This window comes from Euphorbia lathyris, chromosome 2, assembly GCF_963576675.1.
Source record: "Euphorbia lathyris chromosome 2, ddEupLath1.1, whole genome shotgun sequence".
Lineage (NCBI taxonomy): Eukaryota > Viridiplantae > Streptophyta > Magnoliopsida > Malpighiales > Euphorbiaceae > Euphorbia > Euphorbia lathyris.
In genome coordinates, this window is record NC_088911.1 from 25,547,371 (window position 1) to 25,563,931 (window position 16,561).

Below are 16,561 nucleotides of genomic sequence, written 5' to 3' on the forward strand. Positions count from 1 at the left end.
TGTAGGCCCAATCCAAGTGAGATCCAAGTACGAAGAGCAATCATGTGGCGAAGAAATTAAGAACATCCTAAGGCCAACGACAATCGTGCCCCGCCGAAGGCCATTCCATGATGAACCCATAATTGAAGAGATTCCATGATCAAGACAACATCCGGAAAAGAAGCGGTGGCTTCAGCCGCTATATCAAAACTGAAAGCACAACAACTAGCGGAGAAACTATACCAGGAGAACGACATGAGGGTCTCAGAAATCGAAGCACCCGAAGGAGTAGTAGAACTAGATCCTCAAGGAGAAGAAATCCAGTTACAAGATTTGAAAAGGGCGAACCCGAAGTTAGAAGATGAAGGTTCCATGGCAGTCGATCCTCTGGACGAAGTGAACTAGGGACAGAAGAGGAACCTCGGGTTACATTTGTCAGCAGCCTGCTACGCCCAACGTTAAAGGAAGCTATCATCGTTGTGCTACGGGAGTTCAAAGACTGTTTCGCTTGGAATTACGATGAAATGCCCGGATTAAGCAAAGACGTGGTGGAACATAGGTTGCCAATCAAACCGGAGTTCAAACCTTTCAAACAACCAACAAGAAGGATGAGCAAAGAGGTTGAAGGTAAGGTGAAGGAAGAAATAGAAAAGAAGTTCAAAGCCAAGTTCATTAGACCGGAAAAATACACGGTGTGGCTATCGAACGTCGTACCCGTAGTAAAAAAGAATGATAAATTACGCGTATGCATAGATTTCCGCGATCTAAATCTAGCTACGCCAAAAGACATCTACGTGATGCCTATCGCCGATATGCTAGTAGACGCTGTGTCCAAAAATGAATTAATATCTCTTTGCGATTGCTATGTGGGGTATAACCAAATCCCCATTGCCGAAGAAGACATTGCAAAAACTGCGTTTCGATTCCCAGGGTCAATCGGCACGTTTGAATGGGTCGTCATGCCATTCGGCTTAAAGAATGCCGGCGCCACATACCAAAGAGCAATGAATTCCATCTTTCACGATTTACTCGGTACCTCCATGGAAGTATACGTAGACGACATCGTTATCAAATCCAAGCGAGAAACAGAACACGTCGGCCATTTGAGGAAGAGTTTCGAGCGGATGCGTAAGTACAATTTAAAACTCAATCCTCTAAAGTGCGCCTTCGGGGTCAAAGCAGGAAACTTCCTTGGATTTTTGGTCCATCAAAGGGGGATCGAGATTGACGACAATAAGGCGAAAGCAATCAAAGAAGCTCAACCTCCGAAGAACAAGAAGGAGTTGCAACGGTTCTTGGGCCAAGTAAATTACTTGAGACGATTCATATCAAACTTGGCTGGAAAGTCCAGGGCATTCTCAGATCTGTTAAGACTCAAAGACGAAGAAAGCTTCAAGTGGGACGACAAGCATCAAGCGGCGTTCGAAGAGATCAAAACTTACTTGAGTAATCCACCTGTGTTGATGCCACCAAGGGAGGATACTCCACTCAAGCTCTATATATCAGCGACCGACGAGTCAATTGGATGCTTACTTGCCCAAGACAATGCAAACCGTCATGGGCAAGCCATCTACTATCTAAGTCGAACCTTGCTATCGGCGGAGATAAGATACAGCCCAGTCGAGAAGACATGCTTGGCCCTTTACTTCGCTTGCACAAAGTTGAGGCATTACTTGCTCAAAGCGAGAGTTTATGTGATTGCCAGCACCGACTTGATCAAGTACATGCTGAACCAGCCTATCCTCTCAGGAAGAATAGGAAAATGGTCACTAGCATTGGCCGAGTTCACTTTGGTGTATCTCCCGCAGTCCTCGATAAAAGGGAAGGCAATTGCAGATTTTGTGGCCGACCACCCAACCAACTTTCAATATCCTGAGGAAGCAGAACTGCCAATTTACATGACGCACAAAGAACCGTGGCAGTTGAAGTTCGACGGTTCAAGCACAGACAGTTCCAACGGAGCAGGAGTGATCATCACAGCCCCATCCGGAACTAAGACAATATTAGCGGTAAACTTGGATTTTGAATGCACGAACAACCAGGCTGAGTATGAAGCTCTAATCATCGGCTTAGAAATCTTGAGAGACCTAGGAGCGAAAGAGGTCAAGATTTTCGGTGATTCACAGTTGGTCATACGGCACCTGATAGGAGAATATAAATGCTTAAGTTTATCCTTGCTACCTTATTTCGCGTTTGCAATTCAACTTCTGGAAATGTTTGATGAGGTCAGTTTGGAGCATATTCCAAGAAATGACAATTGGGAAGCCGACGAGTTAGCCCAAATCGCTTCTGGAATGAAGATCTCCAAAGAAACAGCGTACAAGGTCGTCATCATTAGAAGACAAGGTCATCCATCCGTGGCAGACAGAGGTGTCCAGTTTGAATCGTTCGACATCGACATCAACTTAGCCCAGGATTGGAGGAAACCCTTTACCGACTACCTCAATGACCCATCCAAAAAAGTAAAATATTCATTGAGCATTCAATCTCGAAATTACATGTTGATGGCAGGTGATTTATACCGTAAGAGCTACGACGGAATGCTACTCAAATGTCTCGGCTTCCCAAAAGCAATGGAAGTCATGAAGCAAGTCCATGAAGGCATATGCGGAGCTCACCAATCCGGAAGGAGAATGCGATGGCTTATCAATCGCCATGGATACTTCTGGCCAACGATCCTACGCGATTGCATCACATATGCGAAGGGTTGCAAGAAGTGTCAACTGTATGGCCAAATCCAACGAGTCCCGTCAGAAGAATTACACTCAGTAGTGAAGCCGTGGCCATTTAGAGGGTGGGCAATTGATCTAATAGGGAAAATATTCTCAGCTTCATCAAAAGGCCATTGTTTCATCATAGTTGCCACAGATTACTTTTCCAAATGGGTGGAAGCAGCGCCAATGAAACAAGTCGGCCAAACACAAGTGATACGGTTCATCAAAGAGAACTTGATTCATAGATTCGGAATCCCAGAATCCATCACCACGGATCAGGGGACCATGTTCACAGGCGAAGATATGAACGAGTTCATAGAAGAGTATAGGATTAAGTTGATTCACTCTACCCCATTTTATGCACAAGCGAATGGTCAAGCTGAGGCGTCCAACAAGATCCTGATCCAAATCTTGGAAAAGATGCTAGAAGACAATCCTAGAGAATGGCACAAAGTTCTCTCAGAAACACTGTGGGCCATGCGAACATCTAAGACACGAGCGACCGGAGTTAGTCCATTTTTTCTAACATTCGGTCATGATGCAGTAATACCATTAGAAGTCATCGTGCCTTCATTACGAGTAATGCGTCAGAATGACTTGGAGCCAGACAATTACGTACAAGCCATGACCATGGAACTAGAAGATTTGGACTACGAAAGGCAGAAAGAGCTCGATTGTATGATAATCCAAAAGAAGAAAGTGGAAGACGTGTACAACAGGAAAGTCAAAAAGAAAAGCTTCAGAGAAGGCGAACTAGTGTGGAAGTTAATCCTACCAATTGGGACGAAAGACCGTGAGGTTGGAAAATGGTCTCCCAACTGGGAAGGACCATTCCAAATCCACAAAGTGCTTCCCGGGAACGCGTATTGGTTAAAGAGCTTGGGCGGAGAACCACACAGGAGATACATCAATGGCAAATACTTGAAGAAATATTTCCAAAGTATGTGGGACGTAATTGATGTAGCAACTAGCCCGCAAGACGTAGAAGAGGCTCGACTACGCGGGGCGTGACACCAAAGACGCCACGCGTGAAATACACCGATAAAACATTTCAAGTTCAGAAGCACCAATACGCGGGGCGTATTCGAAAGTACGCGGGGCGTACCTCCCTACGCAAGGCGTGACACCAAAGGCGCCACGCGTGAAACGCATCAATAAGACGCTTCAGGGTCAGGAACACAAATACGCGGGGCGTACTTACTTCACGCGCGGCGTAAACCAATCATGTATAAAAGACAGATCCAGGAGCATGCATACGCTGGGCGTGTACTCCTATACGCGGGGCGTATGCCAAACACGCAGGACGTGTACGAAGACATACATAGAAGATACACTCCAGGGGCTCGACTACGCGGGGCGTAACACCAAAGACACCACGCGTAGTCATCAACGACGATACACACCAGAGCCAGGAACATGAATACGCGGGGCGTGACCAGGTACACGCAGGGCGTAAGCACTCTTTTTCTGGGCATTTACAATTTTTCCGGTCATTCGTACATTGTCTTTTCAAGTACTATAAAGGGTCGTCAATAAAAGAATAAATATGCCATAACCAAAAAAGAATATATGGAGGACTTAGCAAATGTTCAAATGGCAATCAACTCACAAAACAATGCCCATTCGTTCTACACCAATGAATGAAAGAATCAAAACAAAGATGGAAAGTACGGGCAACCCATGAACATGCCTCACGGAAACAAACAAAAGTCAGGCTTCGGGTATTTTGCCCAAGATTCGCAAAGTTTGGAGGCAGCCTCTTTGTGTTGCTCACTCTGTCGGTGCCATGCCAACATGTCCCAGCTCGATCGTAATGATTGGCCAATCGATCTTTCTCACGTCCCAGCTCTTCCTCCATCCGCGGGAAACAAGCCCTAAACCCGGAGCTAGCTCTAACCATATCCTCCTTAAACGCTCGAGCCTCAGCCACCTCCTTCTCCAATACCGCAAGCCGCTCCTCTACAGCTGAAATTTTGACTAACCGTTGCCGATCCGCTTCTTCAGCATCAACCAAAGCATTAAACTTCTTGCTGTAGGCCTCTAACTCTGCCATATTCGATCTAACTCGAGCTGCGAGACCTGCTGCCACGTTTTTCTCAGTGACATAGGACTGATAGCAAAATAATACGTGGTTCTTGGCGGATTTTAACGGCTCAGTTTTGAAGGGATGAGCACACACACCCATCATGAGGTCAAAATCAATCATAGCCCTTTCAACACGGGTCGGAGTCCAAAAGTCAAGAGGAGAGGCGACAAGCTTACTGAGATTGGCACGAGCATCACTCAAAGAATCATCGATAGGCAGAGATGAGTCAGCTACGGTGTTAGACGGTCCTTCCAGAAACGAAAAATCCAAACCAGCAAAAGGATTATCAGCCTTAAGGCCAACAGGAACTAATGGAGGGCGCACTAGAGCTGATTCCTATCATTTTCACAAAGGACATTTCAATCAATCAACATGACTCAAACATCCCAAGCATAGTTCATAAACAGAGTCACAAATCATACAAACCTGAGACAATGGTGCAGCAATCAATCGGTTTAAAGAAGAGGCAGAAGGAAGATGTGTTCGTGCTGGAAGTTGCAACGGAGTCACGTCCACCTCAGCTGAGCTATCATCAAGAGATAGGGTTCTAATCGAAGAAGTCATGTTCCAACGTGCCCCTAGTTGATCCAGTTGATCCAGCGCTCCATCCTCAAAACCAAAGTACAGGTCTTCATCAGAATCAATTCTCTCTCCTGGTCTCACCGAAGGGCCTGCCGTGGTAGGTACCTGCCCTTCCCCATCCAACATGATTGCTTTGCCTTTGCCTTTTTCGTTTGTCTTAAGAGTATTCGGAACCAGAAGAGTCAGATTGTTATCCTTCCCGAGCTACCGCTCGAATCTAAAAAAAAAGAGAAAACAACGAAATGAATAAATATATATATGTATACAAAATATGCAAACAAAATAAAAAGAGCTTACCAACGGGTGGAACACACTGCTGAAAAACGGTATCCCACCAAGCATCAAACGAAGGTCGATCCGACCCAAGCAAAAGTGGTCCCTGATCATATCCAGCGTACAAAACCGCAGCGGCTATATCTTCATCACTAGCTCCATATCGCTGAGAGGGGGTAGGAAATGGGAGTGACCTTGGAATAGATTGAAAAAATCCTAATTGACGTGCCCAAAGGCAAGGCGCATACAAAGTCAGACCAGGATTCGATGACCTTGAGGTTCTAGTTTGGTTCACCCCATGGTGTAACCGACGTGTCGCACACACCGTCATCCACCATTCAGTACCTTCATGGGGGGCAGCAGACAAGTAAGAAAGTGCCCAGGATGGTAGACAGGAATTACTCTTATTCCAAAAGAGAAACAGCTCATTGTGAGGAGATGGCACTAAAGTACGAAGAAACCTCACGACCACACCAACGGCCAAACTCGAAGAGCTATAGCAAAGGTCTACACCAAGATGATCTGAAACCCCCACTGAGGAAACGGTAGCCAAATAAGGGAAGTAGACAAAAACCCACAGCTGTAACAACCACAAACCACCCCGAGGTTTTACAAATGGTCTACCCTCAACCGTAAGAGCCAGACGGTGAAAGGTTGAAGCTAGCAACATGGTGCCAAGAGCTAAACTACGGCCTGAAGCCAAAGCCTTAGCAATAATCAATATTTCAGCGGTAGGCCTAAGACCCAACGGCTCAAAGATGTAATTGCTAAGCATCATCCACAGGAAATGCACATGATCCTCATCATCCAACTCCGCCTTATCCAATTTCTTCTTAATTATCTTGGCATACGTCCCAGCCTCTTTAGATAAGATGGCTTGCACTCCAGGGAATGCATGGGTATCTACACAACTTGGGACTTCCTCTCCAATGATAGGCAAACCCGTCAAAGCAACCACATCACATAAAGTGATAGACATCGGACCCAGCGGGAGAATCAATGAATTGCATAACGGTGACCAAAAATTCAAAACTCCTTCAAGCACGTTCACACAAGGAGTAATTTCATGACGAGTTAAACGAACGAAATTCCTGATGCCAACCTGATCCCAAACACTTGCATACCTCAGTTCTAAGCGATCCACAAGATCATTCCACCCAGTGTAGCAACGAGGGAATACCAGACCTTTCCTATTCGCAGGAAATTGATAAGTTTCCCTATGGAGGGCCAATTCGGTAGCGCTACTCATGGGATAAGAGGGCAAAGGTGAGCTATTCATAGCAACAGGGCTGATGGTAAGGACACTATCCTGAAAACGAAGTGCAGACACAATCAATCAAAACCTAGGGATACTACCTTCAAATACATGATCATGAAATTATGAAAATTACCTCCCACAAGCCAAGGGTTATGCCTAGGCGAGAATCAGCGCGAATGGTGTCAGAATACGAGTTCGCAGCTGTGACAGACAGATGCAAATTTCAGCAATACAATTCCATCTCCATGTAATAATTCTAAAATTCTTATGTTTTTATTCCAATTCAATTTATTTTCTCATAAAAAAAAGAAAAATAAAAAAGAAAGAAATAAAGAAAAAAAAAATATAGATTGCATACCCATGCTTGAGAGACTGAGGGCTTGATTCTGAGTGTCCTTGAGCTTGGAGAAAAGAAAATGGCAGAAACAAAGATAGCAAAAAAAAAAAAAAAAAAAAGAAGAGTTGTAGATGGTTTAAGATAGAGAGTTCTAAGGAATTCAAAATTCTAAAATCCTGTAGGATTCTTTTATCTATTATCTTTGAAAAGAAAAATATTTAATAAAAATTCTTTTGTACATAAATTTTATTATCACTAATTCATTTATGCACAAAAGAGGGGGGCAATTGTTAGCCCAGAAAAATAAAATAATTATTTTTATGTATATAAATGCTTAGGTTATATTTTTAGGATATAGTTTATATGTTCTAGAAATAATACACCTATAAGCTAAGCTTCAACCCGTGGGAAAATTCGGCACCACGCGGGACGTGTCCTCAATACGCAGCGCGTAAACAAGGCGTCCGGAGAAATCAACGTCAATACGCAAACACGCAGCGCGACCTTCACCTTACGCAGGGCGTACTCTCTCATGCGGGACGTATTTGCCAATACGTTGTGCGCAAGACGCATTCGCGGAGCATGCCAAGATCAGAGGCTTGAAGACGCGGGGCGTATCTACAAGACACGGGGCATAATACTTCACGCGGGACGCGACACCAGAGACGCCATGCGTGAAAACCATCAATGAAACGCACTAGGCCTAATGTCCGCCAACACGTAGGGCGTAGCAGAGCATACGCGGGGCGTGTCGTCTCGTCCAGAAGCAGTTAACGGCAGTTTGAGGATGTTAAGTTAGTTAATTAGAGTTAGTTGGGTTTGGTTAAGTTAGTTGGTGACTATTTACCAAAATACCACTGATTATTTACCAAAATGCCACTCTAAAAAACTATAAATAGACCCCCTCCCCTTCCTTATTTTTCACACTCAACACAAACACAATCCCCTTCCTAAGGTCCCTTTCAATGCTCTCTCTTTTTTAGTTCTTAGTTTCAAGTTCTTAGCTCCTAAGTTCTTTAAGTTCTTCAAGTTTTTCCTTTTGTTCTTCAGCTTTTTCTTAGCTTTGATCCCTTTTTTAAGCTCTTTTTAACTCCAATTCAAGTTCCAATAGTCTTTCTTTCAAGTTTCTCAATTCAATTTAGCATTCTTAAGCTGTTACTCTGCTCAATTTTAAATTAGAATTTCATTTCCAAATCAATTTTCCAGATTCGTCCAATCGTTTTCAAAACCCGATTCCGTCCATTTTAAATCATTTTTTGCCTTCGATCCCTTCGACAAAGTTGTTCCTGACGTTTTGAATTTCAATCTAGTGTTTTTAATTTCCTAATTCCGTGCCCAGAAACTATAGTTACACGCTGATCTTTCCAGCTTAAATTCTTTTAGTTACTCTGCCCAGATTTTTCCAGATTCGTCCAGTCATTTTCAACTCTCAATTTCGTCCATTTCCAACTCGTTTTTGCTTTCGAGCCCTTATACAAAGTTGTTCCTGACATTCTGAAGTTCAATTTACACTACTTACAAGCCCAATTCCGCATGCTTAAGCACTCAAACCAAGCTCCCGAAGTTAAGGTCTAAATCTGCCCCATTTGCCTACCAACGTTTTGCCACTGCACCAAGCACATACCGTACGGGCCCGACCGATTGCAGCTCTCCAAGGACCTCACGCCGACGCCAAAATTCAACATCAATCCGAGATAGCTATTGTGGCTCCGAGTTTGTTGTTGAATTCCAAGTTTTATTTAATTGCATTTCAATTCCTCGTATTTGATTTGTTATTCCATTTCAATTGAATTAGCTATATGTTTAGTATAGAAGTTCTTCAATTGTAATTCATTTCCAATTTCATGTTTCAAACACTTATTCAATCAATAAAATACCAATTTTTCACTAAATCTTGTGTCAATTTCGCACTTTAAATTCCTTTATTTTCTCGTCTTCAATTTACCCTCATTAGCTTAAATAAAACAATTTATCTAGCAAAGTTTCTATAACGGCGCTAGAGACCCAAGAGGGACTTTTTCAATCCTTGCGTCCCTCGCCAATCGCTTCGTTTAAGATTTCAAGTTTTGGCGCGCAATTACATAAACTTAACCGTCTTTAATATTTTGAGAAATAATTTCTCTGACACGCCCGCACCCTAACCACACGTGACAAGGTTGAAATTAGCATATTCGCAAAATATCGCTAACAGAAACAATTTTTAATATGTGGAATGTAACTATATGAAACTATAAAAACATTATTTCGAGCCGTAAGAAATATACTTTCAAACATAAATAAAATTAATAACACTATTTTTAATGTATTAGATAATCACAAACTAACCAATTTGACAAGTAAGTGCCTATTGTCGTAGAAAATTAAAGATCAGAGATCTCATAATGCTTTTTACCAACGATTATTAATTCAATACAATCAAATTCGTTCATTTGGCATAACTACAAATTTCCGATAGGTGCGTCATTTTTACTAAAATATTTACAAAATGTTTTCAAATGGAGAAAAATATATAATGAATTATTTTTGCAAATTTTAGAGAGGGTAGAACAAAGCAGAGACATGACTGTAAAGGAATAAGAGACTTTTATGCCTTTGTTTTGTTCAACCTCTGTTTAATTACGATATGTTTTTTTTTATAATTAAAGGTAAACATCGTTTTGTTCTTGAATTTAAAATAATAATATCCTGAATATAATCTTCAAGTTTGGTCTCCAACAACAATTTTGCAAGTGTAGATTGTAACAGAGTAAATATCGTAATTAATATCCTAAATATAATCTTGAAGTGTACGAGAGAGAAACTGGGCTATCACTGTTAAACACATTTATTGTGAGGGCAATCGTGCCGCTGATTGGTTGGCGAACTTCGCAGGTTCTTACCACTTAGGTTTTCATGAATTTGATATACTTCCTGCAGGCCTCCAGGGAATCCTCAGTGAAGACTGTCAGGTTCGACTAGTAATAGAACTATTCGTGTCTAGTTTTTAATTTTCTCCTCTCCCCCCCTCCCCCCCTCCCCCCCCCCCCCCTTCTCGGGCCTTGCGCCTTCCATGTAAACCAAAAAAAAAATATAAAGGTTTCTTGTCTGATTCAAATGATGACGGCTCGAATTGGCAAAGTTCCAAAGGCGATTTCTCCCTTTGTTTTTAATTATAATTTGTAAGATTTTTCCGGATTTGAATTGGTTGTAAACATTATTACTATTGTCCATCTTTAATTTGAATTTGATTTTAATTTCATCTCTCTTTATATGATTTTGATATTTGTGTATGTTTGTATATTTGGATTGTTGGTTGAGTTTTTCATAAATCTGAATGTCAATCTGAGTTCATATAGAAGAGTCTTAACGGTATTTTCATACCGAAAAGTGTAGGTATGACACCACCACGGTAAACAGATCCTAGTTCCTGAACCATTTGAGTAAGTTATGGTCCGGTTCGGGAATCACGTGCTAAGAACAATCATAAAATAAGTTGGTTCAACCTCTAATTTAATTATTGATTGAACTTTCTTATTACTGTATCATCTCCTTTTTTATTCATAGGGAGTAATCGTTGGTCTCGATCACTCGTTAGAAATAGGAGTAAAATTAGCTAATAGACTATAGAAATACTATAGAAATAGTATAGCAATACAAAAACCCAACTTTTCACCGCTTAAGTGACAATTAGGAATCAAGGGGTTGGATGCTTGTGGTATAAATTCCGTAGATTTAATATCTGGACGTATTCAAATTATTACTTGATAACAACGATATACACTTATCCATTAGTGAATCTTTCAATGTTTGCTTGAAATGCCATCATCCTACTACTCAACCTTAATCCCATTAAGCTTTGTAAATCATAAACAGGCAATAGTTACTCGGATGATGGAACATAATGGTCATCATTTGATATAGATCAGGTTTTTTTTAGCATGAGAGGCTTTTGAGATGGTAAAACGTTAATTGAATATTTAACAAAGGAATGATTCGGCAAAGCATTAAGAATTAGGAAAAGGAATATCTGAATGAGTTGTTCAGCACCAACTTTTTTCTGTTATTCTTAAATTATATATATATCTCTAAGGAAATGGAGTGAATTAATTGTCATCTGGAATCAAATCTTGAGCGGAAAAAAGCAAATACATTCCATAAATAGAAAGATTATGTTTATAGCAATTAGGTTTCATTTATCATTAGTTTGAGAGAGGATATAAAGGAAATGGATTCGATTTCTTCTCCAATTATTATTATTCCATGTTGTGGGTCTTTTAATACTATGTTAGTCGTACCTCGTATCTATTACTGTACTTTTTTTTTTTTCTTTCGAATTGTTTAATATATATATTCAATCTGAGAATTCTTTTAACTAAATTCTATATAGCAGATGGAATGTTTATTCGAGGAAAATAACTATTCATAAAAAGAAATTCAAATTACAAACGAATAATAAAAGAAAATGGACGTGACCTTGTAGATACAATTACTCTTATCTTGCAAAGTTAGAGATATTTTTATACATATGATATACCTTTTGTTAAGAATATATATAGCTTTGACTGTTAAAGCAGCTTTTATAAAATTAATATGGCGATGAGCCAAAAGAGCAAGTGGCGAAGGGAGGAATGTTATTTTGTTCAAAGATTACAAAGGCCTTAATTTTGAGCAGAATAATATTATGTTGTTCAAAGATTCAATATTTCAAAAATAAAATAATCAAAATTTAGTCTATAATCTTTAACAACTATTGCTAATAAAAAAAGGAGAAACAAATTTCTTCCATAATAGACTATTACACTAAGCCTTTGTTTGGGAGTTTGGAGGTTAATGGAGGTGAGGGTTAAAGGAGGTAATGGAAAGGGAAGGGAAGTGATGGAAAGGAAAGTTAACAATTAACCTTGTTTGGGAGTTTACAGGATGTAAATGAGGTTAAATGTTTAACATTGTTTGAGAGTTTAAATATGAAGAGGAAGGAAGGTTAAATTTACTCTGCAGATATAAGAAATTTTAAAAAAGTTTACGTTACTCCCATTAACCCCCAATTTAGAGGTTAGAGTTTGGAGGTTAGAGGAAGTACACATTTAACCTCATTAACCTCCATTTACTCTCAAAAAATAACTCCCAAACAATGTTAACTTAATACTTAACCTTCCATTACTCCCATTTACTCTCATTAACCTCCTCCCAAACAAGGGCTAAGTAACGTTGTATTTTTAGACATTTTATGGATGGAAGGAAACGAAACACAAACTTTTCTCAACTTTTAAAGAATAGAAAATTTATTTGATAATTAAATAGTGCAAAAATAATTGTAATCTAATTAGGTAAATAAATTGGAAATCTAATCCTAAATAGATAATAAAAGCCTAATCCTAAATAGATAAATAAACATAATAATTAATCCTAAACAAACACGTAAACTAATTAACCCTAACCAGTATCTCCTATTTAATGTAATCAAGCCCCATATAGCGAGATGGTTTCACGCTCCTCTTGGATCGTCGCATCCCCTTGTTAATCGCAGCTTCGTCCGTATAATTCGTCGTCGCATCAGAAAAAACCATGTCCTCAAGTTGGTAAATAGGGAAAACAGTATGGAATTGGTCCTAATCCTCCCATTCGGCATCATTGACTATTCGTCCAACCCATTGAATCAATACTTGTCGTACAGGTACTCCTTCTCGAGAAATGGTTCGCATTCTGCAAATGGCCACGTGAGTAAAAACTGGTACTTCAGAGTCGAAGGAAGTGAGAGGTGGAATGGTATCCGGAGGGGTGCCTTTGAATTCTTTTAATAAGGCTACATGAAAAATGTTATGAATCTGTGACTCATCTGGCAATTTAAGCTCGTAAGCCACTACACCCACCTGTTTTTGTACTTGATATGGATCAAAATAACGTGGCAAGAGTTTAAAACATTGGCAACGGGTGACTGATTAATATTGATAATGGTGTAATTTGACCCATACCCAATCTCCCACGGTAAACTCAACCTCGCGACGTTTTCGATCGGCCTTTTGTTTCATGCGGTTCTGAGACGCGGACAGATTTTGCTTAAGTGTTCGTAACAAGTTATCCCACTCGCGTAATACCTCATCAAAGGTGGGAACTTTGGAAGAGTCGGGAATGGAGGAATGTTCTCGTCTGTATAGAGCTTTGAAGGGAGTCATTTGAACACTATCATTGAAGTGCGTGTTATAACTGTATTCTATCCAGCTTAAAATTGAAACCCATCCCGAGGGCTTGTCAGTATAGAAGGTGCGTAAATATTGCTCTAACCACCGGTTCACGATTTCGATTTGACCGTCGGTCTGAGGATGGTAAGCAGAACTGTGCTTCAACTATGTTCCACTATGTTCATGCAAAATTTTCCAGAAGGCACTCATAAATATCGGGTCATGATTGGAAAAAATGGATCTCGGGATGCCATGGAATTTAACAATGGAATCTATAAATAAGTGTGCTACTTATGCCGCGGTGAATTGCTTGGGTAAAGGTCCGAAATGAGCAGATTTAGTCAGTCGATCGACTACTACCATAATAATAGTGTGGTTTTTAGAACTGGGTAACCTAACTATGAAATCCATGGTAAGCTCCTTCAAAACATGTGATGGTATATGTAATGGTTGTAGCAGTCCGACTGGGGCTTGAGTCGAGTATTTCATTTGTTGGCAAATAGTGCAATTTTCGACATATGTCTTGATGTCAGGGGCCATACCAGGCCAATAGAAAAGTTGTGATAAACACATAACTGTGCGTCTAATTCCCTTGTGACCCGATGTCAGTATGTCATGAAACTCAATCAATAATGGAGTTTTAAGTGTTGAAGTGTATCCTAAATAAAAGCGTTGTTTATGGAATATAATGCCACTCCAGAGCTCCAGATGTGCGATCAACTTTCCGTCTGCCAATTTTTGATGACGAGCCACTAAGTTTGGTAATGTCTAGTTTTCGGCTCGTATCTGTACGAGGATATCCAAAATTGGATGGCCAATGAGAAATAAATTTGTAGGAGTCTCGTGTTTGTCCTCCGTATGGGTTTCTCCAATGCCCCCCTCTATCCGGGATAGGGCATCCTGTAAGCGACCGCGAAACCTGATTACCCTACTCTCAGGAAGGATTTCGACAAATGGGATTCTATTTTACAGAACACCGTCACTTACCGTTTTTAAGGACGACGATTGGCGTGTCCCTTCCGATGTATACATTCAATTGACTACTTCTCTAACTCTTTTTATCATGTTTTGAGATTAGATTAATTATTTCAGAGTCAGCACCTGAGTTTTAATGTTCGAGAACATGTAAAAAGATTAGATGGCACACGGACTCACAATATACAATCTCTTCAGAGTTAGGTTCATGAATTAAACGGTTAAAGAGTTTGATTAATAAATACGTAGACTTGACTTCTGTTAGAATATCATTTATATTTCTAATCCAATTTCATTTACACTATTACGCCGAACTCGATCATATAGGACTTAATCTAATCCTATAAATCTAGCACATAATCATAGCAATTAAAATCACAACCTAATTCATCAATTCTAACTGGTTTAATACTTTTCAAAATGCCAAAAATACCCTTCTAAAACGAAATTGATTTTACTTCACTCCCTCAAACATTACATCATATAATATCTGTGGAAATATAAATTTACCAAATCTAAAAAGAAAACTACCTACTCAACCTGAATTTATAACTGAAAGCCGAATTTTGTAATTCTACGTATGTATCTTATCAGTCATGATTGGCTATAGGGGGTCGTTGATCAGTGTCGAGGTGTTACTGATCATCTACCGATGTAGAGTTCTAGAATTCTTCTCACAACCCTCAACAATGGAAGAAAAATAAAAACAAAACGAAATAAACATATTGCAACTTAAAGAGTAGGCTTTTAAACCCTTCAGAAGTTACCTTTTGGGTTATTATCCAGTTTGTTGTAAAGATAGACTCACGAACTCGACAAAGCAGAATCCCGAATAGAAATCTAAACCTGAACACAATAAATTGAAATTGGTATAAATGTGACCGAAAGCAATGCAGATAGTTTCAAATGTAATTTGAAACATTCTGTAACTTCTTTTTTACAAGAAATAGTACCCAAACACTTAATTTTGGACGTTTTAAGTGTTTGAAGATGAAAATCAGAAGAACATTAATCTTTGGTTCTTTGATTTTCACTGAATTGATGTTTTTGTGTAAGCCCCTTTTAGAATTTCACTTAAAAATCTCATTTTCAATCATTTTTTCTCTCTTTTCTTCTTCATTTTCTTTTTTCTTTTTGTAAAAATCTAATCCTTTAACCTCTGGCAATTTTTTTCCTTTTGTACTCTCCTTTGAGGTACAGAAACTGCTCAAATCAAGAAGAAATTGTTGAAAACCCATCTTAATAGCTGATCGGCTACGTCCATTATCGATCGTCAACACCTGTAGCAAATCACCTACTGACGTGCCAAATGGCAGTTTCAATTGTTAATGAAACGACATGGTTCCAGAGGTGAAATACCACTGGCTATAGCCGATCAGGTACATCCTAGAGAAAAAAGTGATTTTCATCCAATATCGTGGCTCGAATTCTGACTCATGATCCTATACAACATGATGTGAAGTACACCTATAATAACTATGCAAAAGCAACATAATCTCATCACAAGGGTCGGAAAAGTTCGTGCTCACAGACTGCCTCACGATTAAACCATTCGTGGCAGAGAATCTCATTGAACTCATCCCTAAACTGATGTTCAAACTGTAATAAACCATTCATGGGCCGAGCTGCCAACGCACGTTGCGTACTAGCCAATCTTCGAAAAACTCGTTGCTTTCTTTAGTGGATACTGCCGAAAACAAAAGAGTTCCAAGAACGTAGGTTCTGTTCTATAGACGTAAGACTCTCCCGGATACAGAATGCAGATTGTCAATTTCCAGTAAAAAAACTCTCCAAAATTAGGATGTTTGAGCCAGGCAGCCTAAAATTGAGTGGGTCTAGCTGATCAAGCCAAAATCGAGCCAAAAAGGAAAGACACAATGGTACATGATCCGATTTGTTGGGGGCAAGTGATGGATAAAAGCTTCCGGGAAGGCCCACCTCCAAGATGGACTATATAAGGCCCTATCCAAATGACACACAATAAAGGTTCGTGCAGTCACTCCTCTGTACCAGGTAAAAGCGGGGCCTTTGGAAGCCCCGATCCACGAAACCCATATCATCAATCCACTTCATGAACAATGTACAGCGATTCATAACACACTGATTCCCTCATTGTTTCTCCTCAAGCAATTTGATACAATTAAAGTCACTAATCACAAGCCAAGGAAGAGTTACATAAGATTTTAAGGAAAGCATTTG